Source organism: Perca flavescens, chromosome 2, assembly GCF_004354835.1.
Source record: "Perca flavescens isolate YP-PL-M2 chromosome 2, PFLA_1.0, whole genome shotgun sequence".
In the NCBI taxonomy this organism is placed as follows: domain Eukaryota; kingdom Metazoa; phylum Chordata; class Actinopteri; order Perciformes; family Percidae; genus Perca; species Perca flavescens.
Genome location: NC_041332.1, coordinates 29,915,859 through 29,926,675, shown reverse-complemented (window position 1 = coordinate 29,926,675; position 10,817 = coordinate 29,915,859). Strand labels below are relative to the sequence as shown.

Sequence of the window (10,817 nt, the reverse complement as noted above, 5' to 3'; positions counted from 1 at the left end):
CCCTTTGCACCTGTAATTGTTTGGCCTCTGTCACTAACAGACACGTTTGCAACTCTAACTTTAAGCACCAAAATTTATTTTTAAAAAAAGTTTTTTTTCATTATATTTTTTAGGGGGGCTGAGATAAAATTTAGGGGGGCTTGAGCCCCCCCCCCCCCAAAAGGGTCTAAAATCTCCCATGCTATAACCGTATTAACTGTATTAGCTGAGCCCATCAAGGGAAAAACAACACTTTTTGGTGATGCCCGTTAGACATAACCTGACTCCGCCAGATGGATTGCTTCGCATTTGCTCGGCATATCCATCTGGGAACTTTGCGTTGGAGAACTTTTGGGAAGGGGCGGAAATACTGGTTAGCTGATTGGATGAACCATCTGTCTATCACCTATGTTGGTGATAGACGGGCTAAATCAACCAATCAGATCCACGAAGCGTATAAAAATACAACCACAAGCCCGCCCCTGCTGCTGCAGGCAAAGCATAGCTCTTTAGCTCAGCATGCAAGCAACATTTTCCAGCTAAACTCAACATTAATTAAATGGATTTTGGATTTCCTGAGTGGGATGCCACAAAGAGTAAGGGTGGGAAACATATTATCTGGGGTGCGCTTTACCTCAATTGGGACACCACAAGGTAGTGTTTTGTCACCACTGCTCTAAATATTGTACACCGATTGTTGTCGCAGTAGTTACCCAGGACGTCATATAATTAAATTTGCAGATGATACTGCTGTGAATAGTTTACTGGAGCGAGATGAAACTGAACATGGTCCAGTGTTGCAGGAATTTGCTGACTGGTGTGAAGCCTCCCAGTTGCAGTTAAACACGTCTAAGACAAAAGAATTGGTCTTTGATTTTAGACGTGGGGCTTCCTCACCCACTCCAACTCGGATTAGAGGAGAGGAGATAGAGATGGTGACGGAGTGCAAATATCTCGGTCTCATCATTGATCATAAATTATCCTGATGCAGTTTTTAAAAAGGGCCAACAACGTTTGTATTTTCTTAGGAAACTTAACTATTTTAATGTTGACAACAAAATTTTGACTCTTTTTTTTATAAGTCCTTTATCGAGAGTATTCTCTCTTACTGTATTGTATGTTGGTATAGACATTCAAAAATCACCCATAGGAACAAATTGGGGAAGATTGTTAAAATCTGTGGAAAAATTGTTGGTAGGCAACAGGTAGACCTGTACCAACTATATCTGACCAGATTGGCACAGAAGGCAGATAGGGTTTGTATGGATATAACCCATCCACTGTCAGTGGAGTTCAAGCCGCTCCCTTCCGGTCGTAGATATAGATACCCCAATATCAGAACCATCCGAGCAAAAAACTCATTCATCCCTATGTCAATAACCCAGTTAAATAAGGTTTAGGGAGGGGTATAACTGAAGGAATATATGTGAAGTAGGACAATGTGCAGTAGTTTTTTTATTTTATTTATTTATGATATTGTGCAATATACTCTTTTTGCTGTATTCTATTTATTGATGTGTATTGGATGGGTAGCGCTGTGGATGTCTGGTTCGGTGTTTGTGTTGTGGATTATGTGTCTATATGCCTGTACTGTACAACAAATTGCCTCTCGGGGACATTAAAGTTTTTTAAGTCTAAGTAAGTCTAAGTCATTTCGGTAAAGGATATTTGCCGTTTGTGTAATGAGAATTTAGGAATAAAAGACACCATTTCAGGTTCCCGGACCATATTCCAAAAGAAGGATCCAAGAGAAAAAAAGCATTAGCGAGCGGCTAACAGAATTAGGGCTACCGCTATCTGAAAATACTGGTTAGCTGATTGGATAAACCATCTGTCTATCACCACCTAACCCACCTCAAAACCAACGCTGATTGGCCTGGTCGTTTGGCGAACGGCTCCAAATTTTCTCTGCCTCAAGATGCCAGACTGATCTGCGAGTGGAAAACTGGAGCTCGCGAGATCAGGACGGTTTCATGAGGCTATGTTAGATACACTGTAGTATTTAATAAAAAACATTCTTGAGGGATTATTGTTGTGTTGCCACTTGTGTGTAGAGAGGTTGGACAAAATGCCTCAAAACACATATTTCACAAAATATGTGGTGTATCTAATGAGGAGTGAATCCCTAACCCTTCGCCTTCAGCTCCTTGTAATGCAGTAAAACTCCTGAGCTATTTCAAGCAGGGAATACTTTTGAAGTTTGAAACTTCTTGTTCCTTGATGGATGAAGGACGTGGAAATCTATGTTCTGGCAGTTCAGACGCTGCGTATTAGTCTCTGCGGAGCTGTGTTAGTTTCTCTGAAAAACTCACATATTAAACTTGGATTTTCACACATCTTTTAATGCTGTGGGAAAAGTTTGCCTGATGACTTCCTTGGGGAGATGCATTTAGAATAAGGATTTTAGATAGATTTAGTTATATTTTAGTAGTTAAAGTTGCTTTACATGTGTTTTTTCTGTTATTTTAGCCCCATTTTGCTCTTAGACCATAAAACAAAGCCATTACTTTTCATTAATCAAGTGCTTCAACTGAGAGAGGCAAACTTTACTATGTTACTTACATTCATTAAAATCGATAAATAAGTTTTGTGACATTGAAAAGCCAAGCTCCGTCAAGTAGTTGTAAAACAAAGAAGAAACGTCCTTTTACCTTTTTATCACCGTCAAGCCTCAGTTACCATTTGTAGTCTAAAAATGCTTTTGTCCTACGTTTTCAGCACCCAGGTTCTTTTCAGCCACCCTTGACATGTTTCTTCTCCTTGTTTTGAGGCTTAAATGCAAAGTGATGGAGTGACAAAACACTGTCAATCAAAATGTGTTTCATGACCACTTGAGATTCTTGGCAGGTCTTGGAGTGTGAAAACATCTGAGGCTCTGAAGCCAAGGACTCATCGAGAGACTGAACAGCAAACCCGACTTGACTGTGAATACACCACAAGACCCTACCTCTCAACTTCTTCTTCTTTTTTGAGAATTAAACGCTGTTTTGCAGTAAAGCTTTAGTCTTATTCCCGTTCCCTGTGAATCAATGCTAAGCTTGTGAATGCGGACAGCCTATTTGTCAAGACTTTCTATTATAGTGTATAATGACATTGTGTTCCATGCCAGGAATTTGGTTTTTGAGATGTATAAATACACGAGTAAACACTCTTATTTACCTCTGTGTTCTCAAACATAACCACCGGGCTTGGCTCCATGCTCTGTGCCCTGCATGAAATTAGCTTGCTATTGATTCCTTAGACATCCCCCCACAGTTCTCAGCATTGCAGGGCTCTAATTGGCTAAACCGCAGTTTTAGTTTCAAGCAACGTGACCGTTTAAGCACTTAATAGTGTCTGCAGCAGAGAGGCAGATTGCAGAAGAACCATGCAATGACGTTATATTAGACCTTTTTTGTTTGTAATCATATTTTACGTCTCTGCCTGGGACTTGACAAGCTGGAATACAGAGGCCTTGATGTGACATTTGGTGACATTTATCACTGGAATGTGAATGACTTAACATGAAAGGTCACGCCATGCGAGAGTTTGCCCACTAGATCTGGCTTATCTTTACACTTCTGTAGTTGTGCACTTAAAGTAAGCAACATTGGATTATTTTGGATCCCTCCTGCTATGTCTGATTGATTTTTCCTTTTGAATAGCTGTTTTTAAGAGTTGTCCCCATAGTTTCCAAATAACTTCCTGGAAAATGACTGGAAAGGACTTTAACTGCTATGCAATTTGGTATTAATTATAAGCAAAAAGTTAAATTGGTTCACTACTCTCAGTTCACTGGTAGCATAAACTTCCTTTACCCAAGTAACCATTGTTAGTGCACAGCAGGTCAATTTGTCTTTTTGTGGTTGTAAATAACAGGCAGGCATACCCCAGGTGAAAAAGAATTCTATTAAAAATATACTTTAATAAAGTGTACTAAGTATATTTTCTAAATTTTGTACTATTTTCATCAAATCCAAGTATAGTTAAGTGTATTCAATTATGTATTAACTTCAACTTAACATCTATTTGACTACACTTCAAGTGTAAATAGTATACTAAAATGGAGCAACGTTTTTTAAACTTCAAGTGCACTAAAATACACTAATCAAGATTCATGAGCAATTAAGCACACTTACAATACAATTGCATTGCCATTCTTATTGAAATACACTTAAAAAGGCATTGCAGCGCAACTTATAGTTGTGTTTAAGTATATTTTGTGCATACTGCTATCATACTTATAATTACTATAAACTATGTTAATTTAGTATGCCTCTGTGATATTTCAAGTGACCTACAAATGCGCTTCATAACTATATTTAGTGCTTTTAAAGTGTCCCACTATGACAATAATAATGTGTTTGTTCAATTACAACCTAAACATCATAAACACGTACTTTCAGTGCAATGTTATTTAGTGTAAGGTAGAAACAAATAGTTTGAAGTATATTTCATCTGTACTTTTATCCCCATTTTGTTATACTTAAGCATGAATGTTGCTATTACACTACAAGTGTATTATATTACAATTCAGTTCAAGTGCATTACATCAACAGATTATAAATTGCATTTCAGAAAAGGATCTTTATTATTGACACAAAAGTAAAACACAAAAGCAGATATTGACAAAAGCAGGAACCTTGAACAGTTAAGGCAGCGTCAAGAGAAGGAAAAAACAAAACAAAAACAAAGAATATGAGCGATATCCGCCGTGCTCGGACATACGCCGCTGTGGACGATGTCTTGCAAACGGTTTCAGGAAAGTGGCGCCAGTGTTTGTTTGTGTGTGCGCGCGCATGTGTGTGTGTTGGCCCACCCCCGCGAAGCTCTGACCTGCAGAGGAGCAGAAGAAAGTAGCTGCACCTTCACCAAAAGGAAGGCTGAAAAACAGAACTATTATGGTAAAAATATTTACTCGCCATTTGGCAGATAGCCACATAGATATAGATAGATATCATTTATGTTATTATTTAAATGTAATATTTAGTTTTTAATAAATAATTGTTAACAGCAGTACAGAGTCTGCAGTCTATCGCACAAACACTCGAGTAATAATGCAAACATTTGACGGTCAGTACCAATTGCCTGGGTGATCATACGTGCCACAAACGGCAATTCCACAACTGTACAACAGTGTGAAAGACGACATAGCCTACTAAATCAGCTCAAAGACATATTGTGGATATTTAAAATATCTTCGAGTTCTAGTGTTAAAAATTCCTTAGAAATAAAAGTTTATTGATCTTTGAAAAAGTGCACTTGCATTATTATGCCATTATCATTATATTAGATGAAAATGGTCTCAGGACGACAAGATTATGGTTTATCACAATAATTTCTGGGACAATTTATTGTCCAGCAAAACTTGTTATCGTGACAGGCCTACTCGCTTTATACTGGACCAATGTCGAAGATCTTTGTTCCCATCAGTAACAACAACAGAGGAACATAGGGTCCAAGTTGAAAAACCCGAAGTTACCCTTTAAATTGTGCTTTTCAAATGACAAAAAATGTTAACCCTGTGTAAAAAAAATTCCATCTGGTATAGCAGTACCGAAGGAGTCTGTTTTCTAGAGAGAAAACTAGTCCAAAGAGTACAGCCATACCAACGATGCCTTTAGGGACAACTACGCTGTTTGGTTGACGGCGCAGTCTCTCTGGCTCTTTCACTGGAAGAGCCTGTTTTTTAGAGCAAGTGCTTTGTTGGTAAGTTTCCCTCCATCAAGTTCCATGCAAATCTTTTGGATCGAAGGCGGACAGGGTAGCTGAAGTTCAGGGCATACTGTACATTAGTCCAAACAGCGTAGCAACAGGTAATGCTACATTATAAAGATCTTGCAACATCTTGATGCCTTCAAGGACAATACCAATGTCCCCTGGTTCATCACTTGAAGCTTGTTCTTTAAGAACATAAATCCCAACACTGGTTTCTTCAATGGCCTCGTTGATGGCGTCTTCATCCATGCCCTATTAAAAAAAAAAAAAAAAAAAAAAAGCAGTCAGTAAGACCAATCGAGAAACAAATACACAAGTATTAAATCATAGTAGTAGTAAAAAAAAAAAAGCAGTCAATAAGACCAATCGAGAAACAAATACACAAGTATTAAATCATAGGAGTAGTAAGTAGGGCTAACGATTTTAGAAAATTATCTAATTGCGATTTTTTTCCACAAATATTGTGATTGCAATTTAATATGCAATAATGTTTTAAGCTCTTTGTCTTCTTTATTATTCAACAAAGACAAGTAATACATATTTGTATAGTATGAACAACACAAGATTAGATAGATTAAACAAACTGTTATTTCCTGGAAGCCAGTTCTGGATGTGATGATGAAATTAGGTGATTCATGAATTTACACTACCGGTCAAAAGTTTGGGGTCACTTAGAAATTTCCATTCCACTCCATTCCAGACACAATACCAGCTGAGATCAGTTGTATTGTTTTTTTTAACCAGGGCAGCAGTTTTCAGATTACATTATGTGCTTACATAATTGCTAAAGGGTTCTCGACTGTTGTAGAAAGAAGTGGCTGAAGAAACACTTGAAATTCATGCTTTTTGGTCTAAACGTCATACCCAAATTAAAAGTGGTACAGCTCCCATATACTTTGACACTCAGGGGTGTGCCTGATATCATTGGAAAGGTGATTGATGTGGGTTTGTTTGTGTATTTGAGAATTGTTGTATTTTGTAGTTTTTGGGCTTTTTTCTTTGCACTTTTCAAATAGAAATAAAAAGATGCACAGACATATCTGTAGAAAGAAATCATATAAAATCCATTTTTTGAGTCTTTTGGTGTCTGGATTGTTTCTGTAGTAAGCTGAGACATGTGGCTAATGCCCTGTGTTGTCTGTCACCTGTCAGATGTGTTTACAGTAGTGTATTTTAATCACTTTACAGATGTATGACTTGGACAGAAATAAAACACCTCCATTCTAGCCTCTGTAACTCTGTGTCAGTAAGGCCTAGAATCGCCCTGACACTTGTAACAAAAACTTGAGAATGTTTCCTTTCCAATGATATCAGGCACACCCCTGAGTGTCAAAGTATATGGGAGCTGTACCACTTTTAATTTGAGTATGACGTTTAGACCAAAAAACATGAATTTCAAGCATTTCTTCAGCCACTTCTTTCTACAACAGTCGAGAACCCTTTTGCAATTATGTAAGCACATAATGTAATCTGAAAACTGCTGCCCTGGTTAAAAAAAACAATACAACTGATCTCAGCTGGTATTGTGTCTGGAATGGAGTGGAATGGAAATTTCTAAGTGACCCCAAACTTTTGACCGGTAGTGTATATGAATGACATCTTTTATTTAACTACTTCAATCACAGTAGTATATTGAGCACTGACCAACCTTGGTGTAAACGTTCATATGAAAGTCAGAAACAAATCACACAAACTAAAGTGCAGATTGCAAAAATATGTGGCTTTACCACACTTAGTAGTACTTAGATTATTTAATTATTATTAACTGTAATAAACATATATAAACATGTGGATTGCATTGTTTTTTTAAACACACTACACTTTGAAGTCAACTACTGGTGTACACTGTCATATGGGTACATATTTCTCTAAGAATATTACAACATGGTTACTACAAAGGTACTAGCCTTGCTGTCAACTCCAAATCACGTAGGAAAGAGATTGACAGTAAAGACAAAGAAAGATAAAAATATGAAGATAAGTAAAAAAATAAATAGAGGAAAGTTTAAAACTGAGATAAAAAGATGAATATAGTAGGAGAAAGATGAAAAATAAGTAGACGTTGGGCCTTACAATTTGTATGCCGTTCTTGCCAATAAATTGTGGTATGTAAAATATTTTACATAACCTTTCCACAATTCTAAAATCTTAGTTTTTCAAAAAAAGAAATAACACTAAACAAACAGTTAGTGTTTTAATGTTTCTGATACTGTTAAAGTTTAAAATGGCGATATCCGTGAGAGTAGGTCCATTTTCATTTGTAAACAATTGAGAAACAAATAAATGTTTCCATCTGTAACTTTCAATTATTTTAGGAAATATACAAAGAAAAAAGAATATGACAGCACTTACCACTATAAAGCATTTGATTGTGTATGCTGTTCAAATAAGATCCTATGAAAGAAAACATTTAGAATCAGTGAGGTGAACCAAACACATTGACTCAATAATTAAAAGACCACACAAAATAAAGCACACAACAAAGACACAAAGGTGGGCTAAAAATCCAGTTTGAGTCCGACCTTAAAAACGCTGCGTGAGAGAGATTTAGGAAAATGACATGATAAACAAAGAGTTCCCATACACTGTAGGGGTGGGAATCACCAGAGGCCTCACGATACAATATCATCCCGATACTTATGTCACGATACAATATTATTGCGATTTTAAACATATTGCAATATTCTGCGATATATTGCAATGTATTACCTTTTTTCCAACTTCAGATTTTCCCCAATTTCAAATGATATCCCGAAAAGGACAATTTTGTCAACATCTGTTTTATCTAAAAAGATAAATTTCTCTGTTTGGTCATCTCACTTAAATTGTATTGCTGCAAAATGTGATTGTCAAGCAGACAGACTGACCAACACATATGTCATAAAAGATCAATACTTGGCATCTGTGTATCGATACAGTATTGCCACGAAAAATATCGCGATATGCTGTATCAATTTTTTCCCGCAAAAAAAAAATTCCCGCATATAACCGACACACACACACACACACACACACACACACACACACACACACACACACACACACACACACAGGGTCTGTAACTAAATAACCGAAAGCTTTAGCTACAACACTCGTTCGTTCTTACCCGACGTTACATTGAACTTGTAAGCCTGTGGTCTTAGCTAGCTAACCTTAGCTATTAGCAAACCAACATATAACGTTATGCCCCAAAAACTCGACGGACCTTTTTTTTTTTGTTACATAAAGTAACGTTACAACAGCATCAATGTAATCTAAATGTTGCGAACTAAACCCGACCACTTAACACTCATTCTTATAAGGCTGACTGGCTCCTCTTCACCGGCTGCCATTAACATTACGTTAGCTACATTGAAATACCATTGTTAGGAGCAGGACCGTCAGGGGGAGAAAAACAATTATTAATGCTAAACCAAGTAGTTACTAGTTAGTGATGGTATTAGCTAACTTAGTTACAAGAAAACCGATATATTTATAGAATGCACGAACAAGTGAATGGACTTTTGTAACTGTTACATGCAGTACAAAAACATTATGAACATGAACAAAATCATTTTGATTGATGTTAACTTACTTTTTCGTGAAGGAGACAACACATGGCTGCTGTAGAATTAATCCTGCACGCAGCCAACACATGCTCAACATTCTTCTTCACATTCTTCTTGTTTTGGCGATGTCCTTGTTGAACCAGTTTGCCTGTGTTGGCAGCATAGATAGTATATAAACGGTTGGTGTCAGTGCCCGGGAAGTGCCACCTACACTTCCTGGCGTCATTTGATTCAAATATACCATTTCCGGTAGTGACCAAAATTAATTCGATCATTTAAAATGTTCAATTCAATCAATTTCAATCAACGCAAAAGGAATCTATACAAAAACAACTGAAGTCTACATGATTGAACCATGTTCTTGAAAGGAATATAAATGAATTGCGTAGCATATTCTAAATTCATTTTTGTAAATTCAAAGACCTGCTATTTCCCATTTTTTCAGTGTACTTTGATATGCTAATAAAAGTACACTTATATTTAGTGCACTTTGTTTACAGTGTACTAAGATTACACTACTGATGAAGTGAAATTAGTGTACACTTTCAAAAATTATACTAACTCTGTATTAAAAATAAGTGTACTATAATTTTGTTAAGTGTACACTAATTTCACTTCATCAGTAGTATACTTATAATAAGTACACTAAGTTACCACTATACATTTTTGTATTTAAACATATTTTATTAAAGTACTCTGATATGCCACTAAAAATACACTTATTTTAGAGTGTACTGTATAAAGTGTACAGAAGTCACACTTCTAATGAAGTGAGATCATAGTACACTTTACAAAAGTATACTAACACTTAATTTCCAAAAAAATATACTTCCCATAAGTACACTGAATTGCCACTCTAAGTATGTCAAATGTAATATACACTTAAACAAAATAAACTTCTATACAATTTAAAATACATTAACAACAAAGTACACTTTCAAAAAGTACATTTAAAAAATAATTTGATTACTGGTAAATTAGTATACTTACTTTTTGCACTCTGAAGTTGAACTTAATTACATCTATTTTGAAGTATACTTTTAAAAAGTACATATTAAATACTCTTTAAATAAAGCACAAGTAGAAGTTTTCTACGTCATGTACTTCATTCATATTTCTAATACACTAAAGTATACAACTTTTTTACCTGGGACAATTCAACAAGTGTGGAGAATAAAGCTTTCAAGGAATCATAATGCAAATAATTATTAATTGCAACCATAGATTCATGTGGTTATTGAATGGAGAATGTCATTCATTCATTCATTCATTCATTCATTCATTCATTCATTCATGTGGTTATTGAATGAAGAATGTCATTCATTCATTCATTCATTCATGTGGTTATTGAATGGAGCATTGTGTTATGTTTGAGCACTGAAGCTTGCATTAGCTGGTTCAGCTGCTTCATTCCAGCTTCGCGATCAATCCCACATACATCAGCTGCTTGGCTACCTGATTAATAACATGCAATGATTTTCATGCAGGTGTACACGGCAACCTTTACTGACTACTGATATTTAGGCCAATGGTGTTTGCTAAATGCTCAGTTACTTAAAGTGTCTCTGACTGAATTGCAATTTAAACAGCTGT

At 36.1% G+C, this 10,817-nt stretch overlaps 1 long non-coding RNA gene across 1 annotated transcript; it reads right to left on the bottom strand.

Moving 5' to 3' along the window:
* Nucleotides 1-5,749: 5,749 nt before the first annotated feature.
* On the bottom strand, nucleotides 5,750-9,364 carry LOC114561926 (uncharacterized). Its single transcript, XR_003693409.1, has 3 exons — nucleotides 9,251-9,364; nucleotides 8,029-8,070; nucleotides 5,750-5,928 (listed from the first exon to the last, which is right to left on the bottom strand). It is a non-coding gene; the product is annotated as an uncharacterized LOC114561926 (long non-coding RNA).
* Between the last annotated feature and the right edge of the window lie 1,453 nt (nucleotides 9,365-10,817).